Source organism: Chamaea fasciata, unplaced genomic scaffold (genome assembly GCF_029207755.1).
Source record: "Chamaea fasciata isolate MVZ Bird 193981 ecotype frontalis unplaced genomic scaffold, bChaFas1.0.hap1 SCAF_1, whole genome shotgun sequence".
NCBI classification, from domain to species: domain Eukaryota; kingdom Metazoa; phylum Chordata; class Aves; order Passeriformes; family Sylviidae; genus Chamaea; species Chamaea fasciata.
In genome coordinates, this window is record NW_027094086.1 from 63,893,635 (window position 1) to 63,918,193 (window position 24,559).

The 24,559-nt window shown below is 39.0% G+C and overlaps 1 long non-coding RNA gene across 1 annotated transcript; it reads left to right on the plus strand.

Annotated features, from left to right (window-relative positions):
* The first annotated feature begins 1,785 nt into the window (after nucleotides 1-1,785).
* Nucleotides 1,786-24,559, plus strand: LOC136302335 (uncharacterized). Its single transcript, XR_010724038.1, has 3 exons — nucleotides 1,786-1,939; nucleotides 22,087-22,271; nucleotides 23,626-24,559. It is a non-coding gene; the product is annotated as an uncharacterized lncRNA (long non-coding RNA).

Genomic DNA, 24,559 nt, shown 5'->3' on the forward strand with positions numbered 1-24,559 from the left:
CCGATCAAAGTTAGCGGGGGCCATCGCTTCCCGCAGCCGCCGCAGGTCTGAGTCCCATAAAGGTGCCAGCAACTCTTACCTCTCTCCCTGAGATCAAGGGAGAGGGTGAGCAGGGCATTTTAACCCCCTGACATCTTCCCGCGAGCGGAGGAGGGGAAAGAGAAGAAGGAAAATGCATATTTCTTGTTTGGGGAATTAATGCCTTCACCATTGCTCTAGGGAAGGGGTTTCACCTGGAGCCCGTGAAGCTCCCGCCCAGCCCGCGGAGGATGCGGGGGGAAAGAGGGGGAGAGGCGCAGCGCAGTGCGGGGTCGGCTCAGCTCCTCCGAGCGGCAGAGGCGCAGCCTGGTGCGTGTAAATGACCCCCAAACCGGCTCAGCCCTCAGGATGGGGAAGCAAGAAATAATTTTTTTTTTTTTCCCCTCCTTGCGGGAGCTCGGCAGAGCTTCATCCTGAAGAAAACCGGCAAAAGAGCAGCCCGCAGGAACCGTGGCTGCCGCCTTGCTCCCGTGTCTTGGGGCGTGGGTAATCCTCTCCTCCCCGGGCCTGGGACTCGGCAGCCCGGGGGAACCTACGGAAAACTCCCTCCCCCCCCGCCTCAGAGGCGTGTGGCGCTGAGCCGAGGTAGAAGCTCCATTGTTGCCTCCCTTCCCGCTTTCGTAGACCTCTTCTTAATTTAGCGTCAGGAGAAGTTTCGGAGCCAAAAGGGGTGGGCTTTTTTTTTTTTTTTTCGTGATGGGGCTCGTTTTACGGCAGCCCTGAGCGAGATGGAATAAGTGTATGCGATATTATATGTAATAGTTATACGTTTATATATAAAAATGTTTTCCAAGTGCAATAAAACTGCACTGGGAATTGCAGTGCAAAATGCAAGTTTCAAAATTAATTCATCCTGACAGGTCTGACATCGCCCGGCTCCCTTTATCCTGCAACTACGTCCGCAAATGAATGCTGCTTCCACAGTGTATGTTTTAATTTGTCACATCAAGGCAATAAAAGGGAGCGATATATACTTAAGCCAGTTAACATTGTAATAACAGGTTTAAAGGAGCAATTAAATGGTAGTGAGTCGCATGTCTGACTTTCTATAGGCATTACCACATCAATGGTACCTTTTAGGCTGACTATAACTTAGCATGATTGTCTCAATTAGTTTAGCTACATGATAGTTATTGTGAACTCTTTGTGAGTAATCAATGTTACGCAAGCTTATGGGAAGGAAGCTTTAACAGGGGTGAGCAGCAGCTAAATAACACGGACCTCCTTTTTAAAAGAAACACCTTTCTCTCTGTGTGTCTCTGTTTCTCGCTCTCTCCCTCTCCTCTTTATTTCTTTCCTCCGAGCCCCAAGAAAGAAACGGTAATTTATAGACTTATAAATCTGTTTCCGAGATCGGTGTAGCTGAACGTAGATTTACAGGCAAAAAGCAGCTTCTGCCGTGGTTGATCAACGAAAGAGCCCAGCGCGGAGGGCGATGCACTCCCGCTTCTCTTCTCCTTGGATTTAGTGGTGCATGCCGTGGCTGTTCACTGTCACGATTAAGCCCCGAGCCACAAATAACCTTGACGGATGCTCACCTCAAATGATACGCGTGTGCAGGATTCTTACGGGCGCCTGAGCTTGCCCTCGCTGACAGAGGAGCCAGTCGGAGCGGAGCGCTGCGGGGGCAGACACGCGTGTGCGTGTGAAACACAAACGGGTGTACGCCTCTGTGGGTGTTAAAGACGAGGGGCGGACGGGGGAATGGCTGTAAAGCGGGGTTCTAAACACGATTTAATGCAGAGAGAAGGGTCCTGCAGGGGCAACGGGCCGCTTGGCAATTGTTAATTCTCCACTTACAGACTCTCTTTTTAAGTAGTGAGCCACGAGTGATTAATGCAAAATACAGAGGGCTGGAAATTGAGTGGGAGCTGCTTGGATTGCTTCAAAACACTAACAAGTATGTACTGTTTTCTGTCACGGGGAAAAAAAAAAAAAAGCGAGAGAGCGTGTACCATTGAAATTTAAGATAAACAAAATGCGGGGAATGTTTCTGTTGGTGAAGTTATTCTCATTAGTCCTAACAATGTCTCGCCATTAGACGAGGCTGGAGTCAGACTCAGTCGCAAGATTTCAGATCTGCAAGCTCTTTTTTCTTCTCTCTCTTCTTTTTTTTTTTTTTTTTATGCACATTACATTTCTGTCATGCTTTGCAGAAGAACACGATATCCCCAAAGAACCCAAAAAAGAAAAAAAAATACTCTGACAGCAACCATTAGTTAAGAGTGCAATGAATAAACCCCTTGCACAAGAGTATCAGGACTAATTAAGATTCTGTTTAGCAGCCCTGGATGGAATGTTAATGTAGCTTTGACTAACTGGGAATAAGCAGGGGGAAAAACTGCATTTTAAGAGGAATGCTGGGGTGATAACATCTCTCACTTCTTCTGTCCAAGGTCTGCCCAAGCCTGTTACAAAGTCATTATCTCAAATTACTCCTGTACTTCATTTTTAGAGGGTTTGGGCAAGATCCCCTGGCGTTGAAGTCCTGCCTAGAGCCTCACAAAGCCAATACTCTCTAAGGGGATAAAGGCTGAATCAACCCACTATCTCTACCTTCGAGAGTTTGCTGGTACCAGTTTCTTGGACAAATACAGCCAGGATTCTGGAGGCAGATTAGGATCTATTGCTGGCGTCTCCTCACAAATCCCTAAAGGGTTTTTGACCCTTTGAAGTTTCCTCTATTTTGCTTACACAGAAGTTTACATGATTAAGTCAGGATTTTACAAGGCTCAACAAGGCAAATTTAGTCACCTCAGAATACTCAACACCAAAAAAAGAGTAAAATATCCAGTTGTCCTGCTACTTGTTTAGTTCCAGAAATACTAGCATACCATCATATTTGATGGAGTGGATACTTTAACAAAATAGAAACATGTCCACAAGACTACTTCAGCAGGGAAGGGTAAAAAAATCCCCCTCCTCCCTGTATTATTATTATTATTTATTTTAATTAATTTTTTCCAGACTTTGATATAACATTCCCCCCTCCCCAATCCCAATGATCGTTCGTGCAGCTATGTTTATCAGAGAGTGGATAAAACTTCCTGAAGTCCTTTCCAGCCTTTTTAACATTTCCAGACTGCCTTTGCTTCCCCTTATCCAGACAGTTACATTTTCACGTTACAGTTACATCACAGCAGCAAGCCCCCCTAATCCTTCCCTCTGAAGTAAACTTTTGCAAACGCTTTACTTGTTAAAAGCAGCGTCACATAATGCAAATCTGCTTTTCCTGGAATGAGAGGACTGGGAACCAACACCATAAACAGGAGAGGAAGAGAGGAGCTCCTTCTCAGGGAATAGTTACATATTTAAAGAAGTCTCCTGCAGTCAGAGCAGGAGTGCTGTAGCCGGGGACTGCAGTTGTATCTGGCCCACCCTACTTCCATGGCCTTTTGTGGAACACAGACTCTTTCTCTCCCTCTTTTTCCTTTTCAATCTTTCTCTCTCTCCCTTTCCCACCAGAGGGAAGATCACTCTGCTAAGGAATTACTCCTGCAGCTATTATCAATGAAGGAAGGAATTATCTGTTCAATTCATTCTGCCTCTGAAATAACAGTAATAGTAATAGCAGTAATAATAATGCCTGGCAGGCTGGATCAGTGAGTAGCAGGGACAGCAAGGGCAATCAGGCGAGCTGCAGATTTCTCTTCCTCAATTGATTTATAATTGATGAATGGATTTTCTTGTGCAGCTGCAGTGTGGTTAAAATCTATTGAAGAGGTAGGTGTTCTGGAAGGTGTTATTTTGTACGGGAGACAGTTAGGAGTAACTGGGTGTGTTTATCAGCAGGAGATCTGAGCAAGCAACACGATTACATTGCTGTTAGTGGCTTGGATTCAACTTTCCATAGGCCTCCAGCACCTGCAGTCTTGTAGGTGACTCACAGGAGATGGTTCCTGCCGGCTGCCAGCCACATGCTGCACCTGGGCATTGATCTGGCACAGGGCTACCCACTGACTTTGGCCAGGAATGCTTTTTCCCTCCTCCTGACAAGCCGTTCACTGGTGCTGTGCTGGTGGAAATCTGTCAGGCCTGGTTTTGCAAGGAAAGGGGGAACAATATCTGGCAGCATTTCTCTCACACATTTTAAGGAAGTGGAAGGGATTTTCATACCTCTTAATGTGAGCCATTTTCCTACTTCAGGTATGACATTTCCCCCTGCCTGTAGCAATGTACCTTGTAGTTAGTGCATTTGCAATGTGTCTTAAAGAAACAGAACTTTATTGTGGGTATCAGGAGATATGCAAAGCTGTTATCAAGCCTCTGGATTGTGGGTGTTTACCATAGATCTGGATGAACTTTAGGACCTGGTCCCTGGGTGGGTTTTTTTCCATATGTTCTGGATTCACATTGTAAACCAGGTGGGTTTCAGGGTAGTGCCTTGTTTTTCTGTTGCTCTTTGGGAAAACAAACCCCAAAAAACTATCATCATAAAGAACAAGCCTCCAGGCATGAGAACCTTCCTTTACTCCTGGTAAAGGGGCTTAAGGCTATGTTCAAGAAAGAAACAAGTTGTAAATGGGATAGAAAGGTCTTACTTGGCTTCTTATCTTTGAGAACACTTGGCTTCAGGACTGTATTATTTTTTGACCTTAAACTCACCCAAGAAATCAGGTGCTGTCTTCCCTTCTGTCTAGAAAGGCTTCAGCCTTACCAGAGGTGGTTATACCTAACCAGGTTTGGGATGCTGACCCCAGCATAGTGCCCCCATATCCTTTAAGGGCTCAGCTGGTATGGCCCCTCCAAGCAGGCCTTAAACCCTAGCCCCTTGCTGGAGGTGGTCACCCTTGCCCTTTCCAGCATGGGATAGGGTTACTCCTGCTGGTGAGAGTGCAGGACAAACCCAACACAAAACCTATGAGGTAGGGATAGAAAATGTGACTTAAGCTCCTGGCCACCCAGCTGTGTCTCTGTGCTGCCTCTCCCTCTAGGGAGCTGTGCCTTTTCCTGCACAACTCCATCAGGAGAGGGGGAGCGAGCAACCCCCTCCTGCCCCTTCCCCCTTCTCTACCTCTCTGTGAGAGAGAGGGCACAGAGATTTCCCTGGAGAGGCGGGCTCCAGCATATGGACATTATCTTCCCTGAGCTCGGAGTTGTGAGTGCCTGTGACGGGAGAAGATTTAAGCCACATTTTGCTGCTTTTTTGTCTTTTGTATGGGATATCTGCACACAGGCGAGGTGTCTTTGCCTTCAGGGAGAGGGCTGCTCCTGGGCAGCTGCTGAAATGCAGGTGAGGCCCAGTCCCACTGATGGGGTTGTGAGAGGGAGTGCGAGGGGAAAGCTGTGGGATTTAACGCCTGTCTTTCTCTTCCTGCTTGCTCTTCTGCTGCATGGAAAGAATCTTCTTCTCAGCACATGTTTCTCCTGGGGAAGAACTACCCACTCAAAACCCAAAACCTCCAGTGCCGTGCTCAGATCTGTTTCTTTCTAGAGATGATGAAATTTTTTTTTTTTTTTGGGAATGAGGTTTCTTTGTCTTTTTATTTTTTAACTTCTTTCACACTAAATTTTACACTCTAAGTTTGGAAAAGAGGTATTAATTTTTAAAGTCATAAAATGTGGAATACTTACCTCATTACTCAGTTCGACAGTCTGGGGCTTAGAAGAGAAAAAACTCCCCAACAAAATGAATGTGAGATTTCCTTCAAAACACTGAAATCTCACTTGACTTTAAAATAATATCATTGTCAGCAAAGCAACTGTATAATTACATTTCTATTTCTTTATGTTTAGTTGATATTAATGTCTGGGAGCTAGATCTTCCCTCTTTATTAGCCCATACATTCTTTAAAAAATTCTTGTTAGAGCTGTAAAATGTGCTTATAGATGAATAAAAATCAAACTTATTTGAATTGTTTGCATAATAAATAATGAAAATTGCAGAATATTATTGGTGAACGTGTAACAACACATAATTTATCTTTCCTATCTGAATATGGAAAGTTTGCATATCAAGCAAATTGTTTTTATTGTTTTTTGCAACAGTTACAAAGAACATATAGTGGAATCCTCCAAACTGCTATTGTGCAAAGCCCCTTCTGAATTACAAACACACATAATTCTACTTCAGCTAACTTTGGTGGGAGTTAAATACTCAAGAAGCAGCATTAAAAGGAAAATTTTGTAATCTGTAATAGCAAGAATGAAATTATAGTCCTGCAATTGACATAAGAGGGAAAAAATGTTTACAGGAACTAATAACCAGAAAAAACTACTCAGTTAAAAGCATATTTTTTTGGGATGTTTTAGAGGACTAGGAACAATAAAAATGTCTGAGGAAATATGGTCCATAATGTCCTTGAAAAATCCATGCAGCTGAGTCCAATTTCTATTATTGTATCCAGTCCTACAAAACCTGGTAAAGTTGAACAATTCATCCTTAAGTTATTTTAATGTAGCATGCATATAATATTATTTTCATTAGTGGATTAGGATTAGCTTTGTGATTCTGCCGATAGTAAGTCACAGTGTAAATCCATAGTGAACTTGTTTTCAAGCTAATGAAAGGATTGGACAACAGATAAATCTACAAATCTACATTTTGTCTCTCACAGGGTTTTTTTTGTTTGGTTTTTTGTTTTCGTTTTTTTTTTTTCCTTCCCCCTTTTTCTTTCTTTTATTCTAATCCCTTCCATAATGCCTAGGAATATTAAATATGAATGCATTAGGTGCTTGTGTGACTCAGTGGATAACACAGCTTCAGTCTTCTTCCATTAACTCAGTGTAATTAGAATATTACAGTAAAAGTATATATTGGATAGGCTGGAAAAAATCAGATGTGTGAAGCAGCTTTTTTTAAATATGTGAAATCCCTCCTTAATCAATATGGGAAAACAGTTTTGAATATTGTTTAATTATGAATTAGCTATTTTTTTCATTTAAGTGTCATAGAAGAGTATCCCAGTTCTAAAATTTAAAATCTAAAATGCTCAGTTGAATAGAAGCCTAAAAATTAAACAGAAAATACCATCTTTTTGGTGGAAATTTTCTACCATGGATATCCACCTTTGTACAGAATGAAGAGAAGTCCAGTGAAATAAACCTTGTGTGGTCATAGAAGTAATTACTTTGTTGTAAAACACACGGATAAGAGGATAAAAGTAAGATCTCACAGTCATTATTTATGTGGTATCCACACTACCAACTGCTTGAATTGAAAGAATAAATAAGTTAAATGAGGAGTTTTTTTAGTTGTCTATTTTTTGGTACTGTAATACATAGGATTCTCTGAACTGGGTCAAGCAGTGGCCAAACTCCAGTTACCTCTGGAACACAAGACTGTTACAATCGTGCCTCCAAGGCACTCTGGGCATGTGACAAGGAAAGCTATTATCCTCATCTGGATCTGGGAGTCTTCTGGGTTTTTCTGGAAGAAATCTGCTGTGGTGCACTCTTCCATCCCCATTTCTTATTGTTATAGCTTCTTTCTCAGTCTGTGATTCCAGACACAGCTGGTTAGTACATCACAGACCAGGTCAGGCAGTTGCATTTGATGTGTGGGGGTCATATGTAAGACCCATATGTAAGAGAGAAGGGGATGGGTGGGGGGAGAAAGAAAGAAATCACTCCTTGAAAATGTGCAAGGCACAGGCACTGTTAAAGGGCAATATGCTGTGAATCAAATAGTGGGAAATATGTCAGATCTGATATTTCCTTACATGTGCTATTTCCACGTTTTTAAAAGGGGAAAAATAAGTTGTGCTGTAACTAACTCTTATCACCTATCATCCTCAGTAAGAATCTGGTATTCTGTGTATACACATCATCAACTGAACTGAATGACTGATACATTAGGGAGCGTCAGTCATGAGGATCTGGGACGGCTGACTGTTGGGAACATATCTTGGCTGCTTTCTTTTCACCTCATATGTCGGAGCCATCAGATATTTCTGGAACAGCATCTACCAGTGGCAGAGATAGACTTCTTGTTCCTTGTTAGACAGTCTTAGTCATCACAGTAATTATTTGATATGGGGAGTTAAGAAGGACAATTTTTGTGGCCTGCCTTTATTTTCCCTCTAAGTGTTCTCTAATATTGAGAACACTGTCAAGAGAAATGTGGTTTGTTTGTATGCAGGAGATTGCAGAGGGAAACCACAGTTTTACCAAAATCGGAGTTTTATAATGTTCAGCCAGGATTTGTCTGTTTGCTGAGACAGAACTATCAACTTGTAACATAACATTGGCAATGCCCAAATTAAAGGAAAACTACATATTTGTAAAATATTTTTTACAGTGAAAATGTGACATCACATTACTGTAGCTCTACCTGTTAAACATATTAATCTCTTCAAATATGCTAATAATGCATGAATCAATACAGAAGGATCTACTAGTTGACTTTAAGGGAATACAGTTCCCTTTATCTAAGAATGTAAACACATTTAGAGGTATAATAGATAAACCATAATGAGATTAGGCTTTCCATCAATTAATTTAAGATTTACGCTTGCAACTTTTGTTATACTCTATAAGGTTCTCCTACATGAATTCCATGCAAGGAAGCAAAAAAAATGAAGATTAAAAAAATTAAGACATTCTTTATCCAATTATTCAGGCTTTATTGCAATGTATAAAGAGATTGGGATAGATTTTACAGAAATTTGAGAAACAGTTCTTCTAAATAAGGTGAGGTTTGTTTTTTTTTTCTTTGTTCTTAAACTGTCAATAAATCAGGCTTTGCAGGGGTAAGTAGCTATGTGCTGCAGGATTTCAACAAGTCCATTCAATATATGACCTTGAAGAGGAACTTGGAGCACGGTAAGATGTTCAAGTAATTTCCATCTCAGAGCTCTTAAGTGCATTTACATTTTTACGTGAGTATAAAGCATGCCTAGGTTGAAAATAGTTGCCCATGTTACTCAAAAGAGACTGGTGAATTTGTTCAGATATTTTGGCCTAATGAATTTTATGTGAATTTAACAAGAGAAACAGACCATGGATTTGACGTGATTACATGTAAATGCAGGTAAACTGAAAAACCTTTGAAATCCATGCAAAATTACAATGTTAGCAGATTGTTAAAAATAGATAATGTTCAATGGAGACTTATTTGTCTTATATGCTGCAGATGGAGCTAAAAGCAAGATCCCTATTTAAAGATGGGTAACATTTTCTTGTATAAGATTCTGGTGTGGTTCTTATTGTTGTAATCCTTTGGAGAAGAATTTTTTATGACTGATGTCAGCCTTGCAATGCGTGTCTTGCTTTTATATAACAAGAAAGCTTCAACAAAACAGTTTAACTGTTTCCAGGAATGATAGGGAGAAATTGTTTGGTTTGCTAATGTTAAAAATCTGCATGACCTTACTGAATAAACTGCTTTACAGTAAATAATCTAAATTTAAGAAGGAGGTATCTTGAGGCCAAAAGGAGGTGCATTTTTTTCTTTCCCTGTAAAAATACACACCTATTTGGCAGAGATATCATTTGGTATACTTGATGTAATAGTTTAGAGTTTAATTATTTGTAGATTGTATCTGTAGTGTGTATGTTCAAGGCTGGCAATCTCAGAACAGAGCTAAGCATGTCATTCCTTATAATTGTTTCTCTTATGTGCCTCGGTAACTCTAGAAATGAGGGCCAGAATACTGTCTCTTTTTCTGATCTCATTCTTCCTTCATTGCCATCCATATCAGTTCAGGGCAGTCTGAAGAAGGACAGATTAATCAGCCTTGAATCAAAGTCTGAGTGGGGACCAGAGCTGGGACAGGGCCAGATGTCTGCAGGACTTGGGATCTGAAGGAGGGGGCAACTGGCTTTAGAAGAGGCCATAGACAAGGTCAAGCAGTAGAAACAATAAAAAAAATAGGGAGAGAGGTGAGAACAGCTGGTCCAGAGGAAAAGATAAAAGTGGAAAATCACAGGTTAGAAAGGACCGTGAAATGTCTATGGCCACCAAAACACATCATCTTTCAGGACCTGGGCTAGGACCCAGGATTTCTGTTTTTCAGAGTTCTTCTTCTGCTTACTAAATAATTGGGATATCACTGGAGTGTGACATCTCTTATTCTCTATATCAGTGGGACCAAAATCACTGCTGATTATTCCCTTGTTTCAGGTGAAAAACTTCTGCTGGAATTCAGATTCCAGTGCTGTAGTCCAATGTGAGAATTGGAAACATTTCATATGATTAACATTTTTGTCAGACTGAGAAACAAAGAAGTCATTATCCTTTTTTCTTTCCTAGGCCTTGCATCATCCCACTTGATTGTCTGCTGAATAGACAGATCTCTCAGAATGAGGCACTGTTTTGAAAACTACCCTTTACTAGTAGATTTCCTAACTTTTTAATGTTTGGCTTTGTACCCCAATGTTTTGTTTAAACTTGATTTTTGAATCAAGCAGCAGGTGCTAGAGCAAAATGACAAAAGTGGCTTCTTGTCACTCATCCATACTATGATTGTTTAAACATATGTATGTCTGTGTGTGTGTGTGTGAATGTACACATATATGTATTCTGTATGCATATATATATATACACACAAGTATGGATTTTCTCTCTTCATGTCTTTTCTGTGGGCTGAAGATGGAAAAAAGTGTAGCAGGGAATTACATAATCCTATAAGCAGTTGTGTTGGTGAAGTAATTCACCTTATTTGAGTGAGGACTGCCAAATCCAGCATGAGAATTCGTGACATTGATGATATTCAGATGTGAGAGTTTCTAGGACTGCAACTACTGGGTGTAGTTATTCGGAGACTTTCTGCTTCTTCCAACTGTTAGTGCTGCATTACACTGTAACTAACTGATTGCAGCAAGGCTCCATGCTAAATTTACACATACAGAGTTCCATATCTGTCCAAGAATGCACGCACATAGCTAGTGTCATTGCAGGCTCTGAGCCATTTGTAAGTTTTAAGTTACTGGTTTACATTAATATTTGCAGGATTTGCGCCTTGGTTAATTGGTCGTCTTCCTAAATGAGAAAGGGATAACGGACAAGTCAGGGCTAAACTGACAAATGTGTTAGTCCTGCCAAAGTATTCATAGTGTATCTAATGCTTTTCTTGAGTCAGTTGGTCAGTCAGTCAGGGATTCTTTTCACCAAAAAACTACTCCTAGAAAGGAAGACAAGCCTAAGAACTTAGCAGCGGAAAGGGTATGTGTTAGAGAATTTAGTTTTCTCTTGCTTCCTTTCTGCTACTCCAGAGCCATAAGACCTGACATAATGTATATGACCTAACAAACATTTAACACTTGATGGGATCCAAGAAGGGAATGTGAAAATAGGGAATTATATGAAGTAAAATTTTATGGAACTTGCAGTTCACAACTATGCTGATCAGTAGTCACACCGGCAAGAAATCAGATCTCTGTTTTACGTGTATGTATACATATATTCCTGTTTCTCCAGGTGTTTTACACAAATGCTGACACACATGTGCACAGACACTTCTCTCCAGCATAACAGAGATTGATGTTTATGCAAATTACCAGCACATTTTGACCTCAGATGCTATGTTTTAGAATGTTTGCTAATTTTTGACTAGTATTTATAATACCAAAGGATTTATATTAAAGCTTTTTTCAATAGTCAACCAACAGGACTAAAAAAGTCAATTATACCATATAAATGCCATCAATCTCAATAATTTATGTATCAGATCAGAAGAGCACCACTGTCTAAAATTTATGCCAATATTAGAAAGGCAACTGAAATATGTTTGAACAGGCCTGAGCCTGGTAGGGTCTGTGAATTTACAGACAAAAATTTCTCACTGTAACAAGCTCCTGTGTTGCCAATAGCCATGTGTTGGGCATTTTGACACAGTATGATAAGGTTTCACATGTTTTAAAAAGGGGTTGGCTGGGTACAGGAAGCATTGAGATAATATGCAAGACAAATTTAGGGATCGTTTATCTGACTTGTTGAGTGCCTGACTGTGCCACATGGAACAATGACCTCCAGTGCTTAGGCCCTCTATAACTATCTCAGACTGAAGGATGTAGCATCCAGGGATGAAGCTCGCTACTCCTGATTGGACATGTCTTCCTTTGGACTTTAGTCTTAGGAAAACAGCAGTCTTAGGCTGAGAAAAACACCTGCTCCTGAAAGAAGGTTGGACTCTAAGCAGGCAGTATTGTGTTTTGTAGCATTAATAACAAATTCAAAATCACACAGACATCTAACATGTACAGAAATTCATAGCAGAAATTTGGAGGATTTCTTCAAGATGCCCAAGGATGTTCATTTGGTCTGACTAAGGCCGACGGGGAAATCTGGTTTTGCCTTCCCAAGTAAAAGGAGCTTGTGCCTGACAAGGGGAACTGGGGCGCAGCTCTGGGAAGGAAAGCATCCAAAACCTGCTCCATCCAGAGGGATGGGATGGTTGGGACTGCATCATTTTCAGCAGTGTTCTCAGTTTCATTTTCACCCTCCCAAGTGCAGTTCTTTAGCAATCCCCTGCCTCAGGCAACTGTTTATTTTTCCTTTATCAGTCTTATTAAAAAAAGAAAAAAAAAATTTAAAAAGAAAAATGATTAAATAATATATAATATCTCATAAGCATCCACTACAATATTTTGCTTAAACACCTCTAGATTTTAGAGTTTCCTCTTTATAGACATTATTAGTGTTTTAAACATTAGGTATTCAAAGATCAGAGCAAGTACTGTGGATGTTTAGGTTATGTTGCTATGGTATTCACTTATAGGCAAAAATGAAAAATAACAGGAGCTTAGCGATGCGTACAAAAATTCAAATACTATTAGAAAGTTTTTAAAATATCATCAAAATATTGGAAGCCTTGAGAAATGCAAGAAGGAAAAAATAAGACCAATCAGATGGAGTATTTTTGGCTTTCCCCCTGGAATTTGTTGACACTATTATTTTTTCATTATTTTATTACACTCTGCTTTGTTACTGATACAGTTGAGTTCCTCACTATTTGAGGTTAAGCAGTAAACCCCTATCAAACCCGAGGCATAAAGTGCAGTAGCTAAATGTGACCCTTTAGACTTCTGTCAAGTGATTAAAGTCACGTTGTGGCAGTTCACAGACCTTACTAAAAGTTCATTGGAATTGTCAGAAAAATCTCTCCTTTATTTCACTGAGATGTGGATGAAATTGTAAGTGGAGGTATCTTTTCATATTTAAAAAGACCTGATTAAAAGAATTTGAGTTGTGTTTTCAAACCCTTTCTTGGCTCTAGAAGGGGAAGTGGCTAATGCTGTGAGCATTTCAACTGTTCAGGAGGATAATATAGTCAATCAAATTAACCCTTTCTACTTGTCAATGACAGATAAAGGTATTTATGCACGCTATTATTTGTTGAGATTGCTTGTTAAATGGTTTTACTAGTGCCTTTAAACAATAATCTTAACACAAATGTGACTATACAATACATTGTTTTATAGAATGAAATTCCTGTCAGAACCATGTGACTGGCTATCAAAGTGACTTGACAGAATATGGGGGTTTTAGTTGAACTCAGTTTACCCTGGGTTTTTTTCTTTGGTTGTTGCTCATTTGTTTGCTTGTTTGCTTTATTTTTCCCCTCTCTTTTTTTTTTTTTTTTTTTTTTTTCTTTTCTTTTCTTTTTTTTTTTTTTCCTTCCCTGCAAAAGAATGACAAGTCTGGTTTGATCATCTGACAAAAAAATACTTAGTTCATGGCTTGCATTATGAAATGATTATAAGAGGGAGGGTGAATTCACACAAAGTAAATATTTCTTGTTAGGCAAATCTGGAATATAGATCAACTGTAAGTACCAAATGATGAAAGTAAATCTGGAATATCTTACATCTCCTCTAGTAAAACATAAACAGATGCAAAATGCCCAACATAATATTTTTGGTCAATTTTTGATGCCCATTGTTATACCTTAACAACCATCATCAGGATAAGTTTCCTGTATATTGAGAATTCTGTATTGTGCAGCTTCACAATTTTGTTCTGAAGAACTTTATTAAAACTACCACCACTCTGGAACAACCCTCTGAGCTTTATATTACAATAGAACATTAAGAGCAGAAAAATTCACTTAGCTTATTTACTTATTTTAGGCATTTGGATGTACTTGGTTGAAGTAAGACATCAAAATAAATCAGTTAATTTGTGTGGTGGTTCAGTGCCTTTAAGGAGTCCTGTAATACGGTTAACAACACTAAAAAATAGAACTGCCTAAGAATTTTTTCCATAACTTAAACTTTTGTGTAAGTTTGCTCCCTAGCTACATCGCACAAAGAGAGTTGCCTTCTTTTCAGTACAATCATATTTCAGTAAATCCACACAGGAATATTAGTCGTAGTTCATTTAATCACCAAATCCTAACAACTAAGTATTCACTTCATTAAAGACACTAAAAAATTCTGGCCAACTGTTTCCTGCCACTTGGCTGAGGACAAGGTGGAGAAAGACAAGCAATTCAATCCCTGGTAACTCTCAGTTGTGTTCAGCATAATTCTGCCACATAATTATACTTTCATAATTTTATTCCTAAACTAGAATCTAAATCCAAGGGGGGTTCTATGATTTATAGGCTTAATTTCTGACATGTTTAAATTCATGTTGTACACACAAAAATTTCCACAGATTTTAGTAATCAACTTTGGCAAACGTTTTGTTTAGTCAACTGTGCTTTCTCTCCCTCTCTCTCTTTTTTTTTTTTTTTTTGATAACTTTATATTAAAGTAGTCAAATAGATTGAAGAGGGAGATATAATTAACATACTATTTGTATATACAAATGATGGATTAGTTATTTGCTCCATCCCTGGAAAACTGTTTCCTGTTCTGGTTCGTACACAAAATTCCAGAGCACTAAGGACTCTTCGTCAAAGATCAAGACGACTGTATTATGGTGGTTTTAAAGCTGCTAGCAATTTTTATGCACTGAATGTAAAATGAAATACTGATTACAAATGAAGAGTGACTTTAAAAATATCCATTTGATTGTACGAACAATCAGGCCTGTTGCCTATGAAAATAAGTGCTAAGATACCAAAAAATAAATCAATATTCTAAGGCCAAAATCTAAACAGACATAGATCACTGAAGTTATACGGACTTCTGCTAAGCTGTGCTTATTTATACAGCTGGGTCTGACTATAGGGTGCTGCAAAAATGACAAAGTTATCCAATGTGGTCATAATTCAAGAGAATTCTTCCTTGAAACAGAATTTAGCATTCTGTACAGGCCACGGAGAAGATTAGGTATGTCAGGACAGGATCAAAACCTACCCACTGGCCCAGGAAACATTGAGCAGGGCTGTGTGAAATCCTGCCCATCCCTGGGGTGCAAGCAGCCCAGCCCAGGCATTTGTGGCCACTTGTGCACTGCATATTTGTGTCCTCTCTCCAGTGTTAGGCTGTTGCTGATTTTCTTTAGAAGAATAAGCAGGATACAGTCTTTTCAATAAAAGAAATCATCTGCTTGCAGCCTAACAGCTGCAGAACCAGCAAATTTTTGCAAATTTCCTTCTCTCCTCTGCGTTACTCCTGTCCCAGTTCAATGTCCTCAAGCCCTTGAACCAGGGGAGTGGGATGTACTGAGCTGTAGACTGAATTCCTATTGCATAGGCTAATTAATGGGAAAAAAGTACATTCATTTTGCCTTGCCCTGAGGTTTTAAAATTGAAGCACAGCTTCTCATGATGCTGCTGGCAGCTTGATTTTATTAGCGCTTCCTGGGCATATTATGTGGGTTGTGATCTGAGTCAGGCAGCTCAGCCAGTAGAGACTCATTCAAGGGGCAAGAAATGCTAAGCACTTACTACAGAATCCCTCAGGGGAGTCAGGACTAATTTGGGATTCCTACCAGGTTATAAACAAGGTGCCCAGCTCCTCATCCTAGCTTGAACTAGGATAAGAAACTAGAGCAAATCTGAACACTGTAAAGTTTATATTGTCTTCAGGGCCAGGCACTAGCCGAGGAAAATTTTTGGGCACCAATTTTGTACTGAAATTTAGCCTAAACTTCACTCAGATGTTGAGTTCCTAACGGGCTCGCCTCCTTAAACACTTCACCTCAAGAGGTTTTCAGCACATACTTATAAATTAGGCATAAAGCTTAAATGTTGCCTTTGAAAAAGGAACTTTGTGCAACTTCATTAGTGTGGCCGGCTGGAATTTAAGGTAAGGATCTTCAAAGGTAATGTACTGATTTCCTCCTGATGCACTTCCTAAGTTTTGTGGTTTCATCTGCTCTTTAGTTTTCTATATATAATTTTTGGGATTGCTTTGCTCTTGACTATATGGGTTTTGAGAAAGGTTTTCTATTTTTCAAATAATATTAACTTTTTTTTCACTGTTATATGGTGGAGATAGAAATTGCAACCCAATGATTCTGTGGAAATTTATAAATAAGACTAGCAGAGGAAAAGTGAGTAGATGGCACTAATAGAAGTCTGAAACTACTGCATAGAGTTTTGTTTCTCTGTTGTTACTGAGCTTACCTACCTACTTGAAGCAAAGATGAGCATCACAGGGAAGTGCAACAGTATTTGCTCAAGGTTTCTCTTTTTCTTCAAATCTCATTGTAACGCTGTAGTTTTTCCTATTTCTGCTGCTCATTTAATCAGTACTTTCATCTCAATGGGCTTTCATGCCTTGCAGAAATATGAGGGCTTTCAAGGATCAGATGGTATAAGGATATAAAGCTAGGAGTCTTGCTGACTGCATAGATGAGCCAGAAAACTGCAAAACTGTCACCTGTGATTTGCTAAATCCTAGATGTTCTCAGAACAGAACCCTGCCTTACTTTCCCAACAAGACAGATAAAAATGCAGAATTTTTGGATATGTCTTTCCATTTTGGATCTTTCTGCTTCTCTGAAGAGAGCTTCTCAAGCAACATGAATGGTAATGATTGAAAGGAAAAAAAAAAAAAAAAAGCTGGTTTTGCTGCTGGATCCCTAAAGGAATTGAGGAAGGTTTAACAGCCTTTAGTCAGGTGCTGATTTTTTTTGTACAATGTGAGTGGGATAGTTAGTCTCCTTAGCCTGACTCTAACTGCAGCCACTGAGAAGATAAAAAAAAAAACAACTGTCCTGGAATGCGTAAAAGAGAAAAGAGTCTTTTATCCTGTGCAGGTACATGCTCTACTGAGCACTCTGTCAGGTCTGTGATGGCCAACAGCAAATAATCAACTGCAATGCAGAGCACAAGTTGCCGTTATCAGCTGAGACATTCCTTCCAAAAACAGATGGAGAGAAATGCCACTCATTATTTTACAAAATGCATACTGAGAAGGTAAGTGGTACCTGTGAAACCTCCTGTAACTTTGCTAAATTTACGACCTCTGACTAAGCATTGTGTCTTGCCAAGGAGGAGGCAGCTTTTGGTGTGCACAGCGGGACTGTGGAAGTCTAGGAAGCTCCATTTCAAAAAGTTCAGATCCCCACAGTTTTTTGTTCCACATTTGATATCTGACTGGCAGACATTAAAGTCTGAGATAATCACCCTGAACTCTTTCTATTGTCAATAGTGGGACAAACTGTCTCTAGAGCTTTAAGTAAAAGCTGTAGGACTTAAGTGCAGTTTCCTAGAAATGCAGGGAAGAGCTGAAGGCACACGCTGTTTTACAGCTGAGTTCTAGTCATGCCCTCGCAAGATACAAGCACAGAGCAAGTTATGTAACCTCTCCAGGCTACTTCTGTCCTGAGCTGCAGGGGTCTCTGAGGTAGGTCAAGTTCCCTTCTCATTTGTTCCATGGTTTCTGGGAAGATTTCCACCTGGAATAGTTTCCAGGAACGACAATATGAACGTTGTTAAAATCAGCAACTAGTTTATATACCTAGGCTGCATAGGACCTGACAGATGTCAGATTTAACAATTGAAAGACTATCAGAATAACACAGAGAGATCAGAGGCCTTGACAAGGTTAGTAAAATTAAAGAAAAAAATAGGAGTTATAAAGATAAAATGTTTGCATTTTCATTATTAATTTATTAGAATAAAGAGAGTTTTGCTTCTCTGAGTTCACTTTGTTTTAATATTCCTTTGGATATGGCTTCAATATCAAAGTGAAAGAAAAAAAAACACACACCAAAATATCTCACCCCAGATATTTTTTATGTGTGTGAAACTTGAATCACTCAGAGTTTATCCCTCCAAGTGAAGGAAGGCGGTCCTGTTCAGTTGATGGGTGAGTCAAACTCAGTGGGTGCAACTAAAACTTGTAGAGACCTGTGAAGGATAACTACTTTGTACCATGCTTGTCACCATGCCACTGACAATCTGCATGGAATGATCTATTGCTGCGGCTGTTGCTGACAAAATCTGCCTTTTTTCCCCCCACATGCTAATCCTGCCCAACAGCATCTGCTTTTGCTCAAAGAGGCCTATGCCTTCCCTCACCTTGATGATCCGTTGTTGCATCTTTCTGGCAAAGAACTCAAAAGATTTTGCCAGGAGGTTGCACTCAATCAATCCTGCCTTTAGGGTGTCCTAGAAGCGCTTTCTTGGATCACCATTGCTTCCTCTTTCCACACTCTGGTTCTCTTCATAGGAGGTGCTTGAACATATGTACATTATTGATTCAAGCCATATGTCCAGCCCATTACACCTGGGCTTTCCATGTGGATGTGCTGCAGGAATTTATCACTGGTCAGTTTAGTGTAGCATCTGACTCAGAGTAAGACACATAGGTGCCTCTAGTGCAACTTCTCCAGCTGGCAGATGTGCTTTCTATACTATTTCAAAATCCTCCCTCTGTTTAGCACAACAGCCTTTTACAATTCTAGTCTGTACTCCTAGTCTGAGCTAACATTGATTACATATTCACTTAAAAAACCCAGCGGAAAATTCCTCTATTTCTATGAATGCAAGAAACTACCTCTCCACGAAAAGTGACACAGTCATTCAACACAATTTTAATGTAGGTGAATCCACCTACAACAAACAGCTCAGTCTCACTATGTTTAGTGGAAGGGACAGTGTAATCTTTTCTATGTTGATTGACAAATTATCTCAGTTTTTCCTAAACTGATGATTAGGCTGAGTTTTTTTCTTGTTTGTCTTGGAAGTAGCACATTTGTTTGTTAATAAGATCTGAAGTCTTTGGCTGGTGTGAGGCACCACTATGCAATGATGTGTGTACCAGCATTTTTGTGTGCCCTACTTGGTGGCTTCTGTTTGGTGTACAGTCCTCCTGCTGCTCAAAAGTGAGTCCTGATATTTCGGCTGAGGTTGCATTTGTTTTACCTGACTCCTCAGAATAAAATAATATTTCCACAATTAAATGCATCAAGGAAAACAGAGAACAACAGTCTATTTCGTACCCAGTGGTTTACAAAAACAAAGTAAGAGACTTTCAGGGAGGGTCTGAACATCATACGGTCTAAATAGAAAAATAAAGGCAGAAGAAAGAGGAAAGAAAGAAGTGGAGAATTAGTTCAAAGAGATGGGTGTGGACGGTATAAATGGACAATGAACACAAGGGGGAGGAAGTTGAGGTTAAAAAAAAAAGAAAGAAGCCTCTCATCATGCACTTAGGAAAGAGGTGAATGAAATTACACCACAAGAGTCTAAGCACTGCTTAAGCAAGAATTTGCACTCAAAACACACTTTAGTAAAATTAAAAGGAGGTTCAGTTCTGGAGGGACTGGTGGTACCAGCCTCTCAGAAATAGTCTCCCAAAGAAAATGTTTAAGTACTAAGCATAAAAGAATTTACAAAAAGGTATGTTAAACCATGCCATGATATAACAGCAGTTACATATAGTATGAGGTTTTTTCTTAAAATTAGGAGCTCAATTACACATAAATATATATATATATAAAGACCAAAGACTCTGCCGTGCTAAACCTCTGTCATATTAATCTCTGTGTTGCCAATTTTTCATTATATATTTATTAGCAGAATTCCAGATTCATCACTGGATTAATTCAGCTTCACATCTGTGTACCTAATAGAATTTGATCCAAATTGGAGAAAGAAATGGATCAGTTGGTTGTGGTTTGTATTCTTAAATATCTCAGGGGTTTTTTGCACATTGGCACTACTTTCAAGAGCTACTTGAAGTTCTGAAGAGTTTGGATTATGGCTACACTAAAGAACAGCTGATATAATAGCTCTTTACATGCATTGCCTTACCAAAAAATATTCAAGAATGCTTTAATGACAAATAAACTCAAAGTATTTGGGTTGGTATCTTTTGTTTTAAATAATAAACAAGACAACATCATGTTATTAAGAATCTAATTGAAGATTTGGAATAAGTAATTATAATAACCCAACAGGAGTTCCATGGTCTTTTTGAAGCAACATTGTTCTTGGATTACAAAACACTGATAGAAGTCTCAGTGCTGTAAGCCACATGAAGAAAGGCAACCTCAAATTAAGAATGATAATTACAAATCAGAGACACTTCTTCATCTTTCTTTCATCAAAAAAATGTCAACTTGGCCATTTAAAAGACATGAAATAGTGTTATCAGAATTTTTTCCCATGTGAAATGTTTGCACAGGAGATGTAGAAACTAAGAACACACAAGTACAATATTTGAGCTTACAACACCATATCACAACCACTTTGAGGAAGATGGCTGCTTTCTACAGCATTATGATTTTAGAATGGTTCAATTCCCCAATAAACTTGCCTTTTATAACCAAAGAAAGGAAAAAAAAAATCAAAGGACATCTTTTCCATTTTCTCTTGCAATTTGTAAGTATTTCTTGCAGATGTTCAAGCATTCAAAGAATAATTTGAAACTGTAATCTGAATCTACCAGAGGAAGTTAAAAGTATGTTGACCAAACTGTTCCATATTGCTGAAATCATGTCCTTATGATTAAGAAGGATCAAACAAAATAATAATCCAAAGTGACCGAACTATGTCTCCTAAAAACAATTTCTAAATCCATATACAAGCGCATGGATAAAATCAAAATATTTGTAAGAAGGTGAGATTGTATCGATATCGATTGCAGTTTGAGTTCAGATGCAGCCACAAAGACGTAGGTTCCTTACTATGGATTTATGGAACCTAATTAAAGGCATCTAAGTTTACAAGGTTCTAGCACCTTGTGATAGGAAGCTGTTGTACAAGGTTATAGAGATATCGGTGAGGAGATATGGCTGAAGGCATTCTTGTTTTGATTAGTGGAAAACATAATAACCATGTCAAAGTATTCTCAGATTGAATGCCATGAAGTCTACATTAGGCCTGGAGATATAAGACCAGTTGCTACATTCATTTTAATTTTGGGGAAAGAGTAGAGTAGTTGGAAAGCTGATTTGAGTAAAATTTCAACAAATGAGAGTTTGATTATTCTGGAATTAGTATCTTGAGGTCTTGAGGTTCCAGCTGTAGCTTTTTTTTTTTTTTTTTTTTTTTTTTTAATAGAGAGGAGATAATGAATTACCTCCTATTAATTTTTCACTTCTGATCTTCTGATTTTCTATATATTAAACAGCAAAAAGCTCATTCATAATTATGCAATTGAGTAGTACAGCAGCAAGGTATGAATAGCAGAGAAATAACTTGAGATATACACAAATCAATTTCTGAGAATTCCTTAATACTTCTGAACATATAAAATGAATGTGTACACATATGAAGTGTATCTAAAGTAAAACCTTTCCACAAAAATTGCACAGGATACAAGATTTCTATGCAACATCCAAAAAGCCCACGTTGCTTCTCTCACAGCAGTGAAATAAAATTTACTGTTACAGTTTAAACAAATCTATTAATTATATACTGCTTAATTCCTTGTGGTTTGATGGTATTTAAATGGAATTTAATACAAATTTACAGACACCTGTGCCTAATGCAAGGAATAGTTCTAGAATCATAGAATCGTAGCATCAATCTTATAATTGGGTTGGAAGGGACCTTAAATATTGTCTGGTTTCAACAACCCTGCCATGGGCAGGGACAGCTTTCACTAGATCAGGTTGCTCAAAGCCCCATCCAACCTGGCCTCAACCTGGCCACAAATACTTCCAGGGATGTAGCAACCTGTTCCACTACTCTCTGAGTAAAGAATTTTCTCCAATCATCTAATCTAAATCTACCCTTCCTCCTTCATCTTAAGATTGCCCCCCTTGTCCTATCATTACATGCACTTGTAAAAAGTTCCTCTCCTGCTTTCTTGTAGGTCCTGTTTTGACACTGGAAAGCTGCTACAAGGTCTCCCTGAAGCCTTCTCTTCTCCAGGCTGAATGGTTCCAAAACTTTCAGCTCCATCCCTCTTATCATCTTCATGGCCTTTCTCTGGAATCACTCTAGCAAGTCTGTTTCATTCTTGTACTGAGAACCCCAGACCTGGGTGCAACATTCCAGGTAGGTTCTCATGAGGATAGAGTGGAAGAATCACCTCCCCTGACCTACTGGTCACTCCTCTTTTGGTGCTGCCCAGGTCTGGGTTGTGGGCACACATTTCTGCCTCATACCCAGCTTTTCATCCACTATAACCCCCAGTTCTCTTCTGCAGGACTGTGTTCCATGATTTCTCCCAGTCTGTGCTCATGTCCGGTGTTGCCCCAACCCAGGTGCTGCCAGGTCCTTCTGGATGGCATCCCTTGCTTCTCTTGTTTGCTTGTCTACTCAGCTTTGTGTCATATCAAATGGCTGCTGAGGGTGCTCTTGATCTCACTCTCTGTGTCTTGGATAAACGTATTAAAATGTACCAGTCCCAAGAATTTTCATCTCACTCTGATGAGTAATGGACACCACTTGTCACTGGCTCCCACCTGGAAATAGAGCCATTGATCACAACTCTTTGAGTGTGTCCATCCAGCCAATTTCTTATACACTGAATAGTCTACGCTTCAAATCCATGTGTCTCCAATTTGGAGAGAAGAATGTCATGTGGGACCATGTCGAAGGTCTAACAGGTGGACTTCACTTATTGACTGCTGCAGTCACTCCATCATAAAAGGCCGCCAGAATAATTTAGGTTACTGTCACCTCTAGCTATTTCAGTTTGAGTGTTTTTTGTATAAGCTAATACCAATTCTGAGACCTTTAAAAATCTACTTTGTCTTAAAAATAGTTGCTCTTAATTCTAAGACTGCATTGATATTCTAGGTTAATATTTCATCTTAAATGGCTTATACATGAAAGTGATGTTGTTATTCTGTCTAATTAAGAGAAATCATATGTTTTTAAATAAAAAAGCAGAAAAGCATGCATGTTTCTGCCTTTCTTTTCAGAATAAGCCTGATATCTCACTCACACCTCTTTTTTGATATGTATGTACGTATACATTTATCACAGTTACTTAGTGCTTTGTTTTAGCTGAGAACTGGTTTGCTGTACTTCAGATGGGACAGCTTTTTTTTGGCAAAGCAACAGGATGATATCAAGTTCAGACAAAACACTGAAAACTAAATTAAGTAGCATGCATTTTTTACCATTTGGGAAATTTTATGTAACAGGCAATTTTGCTGCAAGTGTATCCTACCAGAAAAATATAGGGTTTTGTTCCCTTTTTTTGGTTTTTTTTTTGTTGTTTTTTTTTTTTTGTGTTTTTTTTTTTGTTGTTGTTGTTGTTGTTGTTGTTGTTTTGTGGTTTTTTTTTTTTTTTTAATTAGGGATTTTTTTGTTATTGGGGGTTTTTTGGTTTGTTTGTTGGTTGGTTTTTACAGTTCACTCTGACTGATAGTATTTTCTTTACTTGTGGATCTTACTGCAGGACATTCCCTTCAAGAAGAACTGACTGGGGGAGGGAGCTGCCCTTTTCCTGGAGAGTTATGGGTGGGACAACCTTGCTGGCGGAGCAGCTGTGCGTTTGGAGGACAGTAAGGAGTTTGCCCACAACTGGGAAAAGTAGGGAGCACACAGAGAGCAAGCCTTGTAGGAGGCACAAGAAAATCCTGCTGAAGGAGTCATAGCACAACTTCTGGAGTTTTCCAAAGGCAACATACAGGAGCTGAGTCTAGAGGACATCACTGATGCGCATGTATGTAGGGGGTTTGTAAGGATATTCAATTCTATCTTGTCATTGGCAGTTTGAATTTTATCTGTTCTGAATCAGTTGTGGTGATCTGTCTTAATGTAACCATTCCCTGTGTTTAAAAACAACAGATAGAAAATATGTGTAAATACAACTTACTTTGTAGGACCTTTTACTCTTACACAGGTGCTTGTTGTTTTACCACAAGGCTTCTAAAACTTCTAGTTGTGAAAATAATCTTAAAGTCCTGTTTGGAACTTGTAACTGATGGAAGATTAAAGGTTATGGTACTAAAGTATAATGAAAATCCAAATGTATACTTTCAAAGTGAAATATGCTTAGCATTTGCTGCCATTACTTTCAGCATTAAGTTTTGGTATGAAGAGCCTCTGCTGCTTGCCAAGTTTTTATAGGCAACCTGTTGTTTGCAAACCAAAGCAAGAAATATCCCATTTCCTGACCTTTGCCTTTGTTTTTTGTTCTTATACACAAAATATTTGGTTCACGAGAGAATTTTTAAATATTCACTATTAGGCTTAGATTGTTTTACTGTTAATGTATGACTTTCAACTTAATCTTCTTACTTTCCTTTAATATTTGTTCTTGGTGTTTTTCTTCAAAATGTGTTAAAGTCAGCTGACTTCCTTCGTAGGTACTAAATAAAATGGTCATA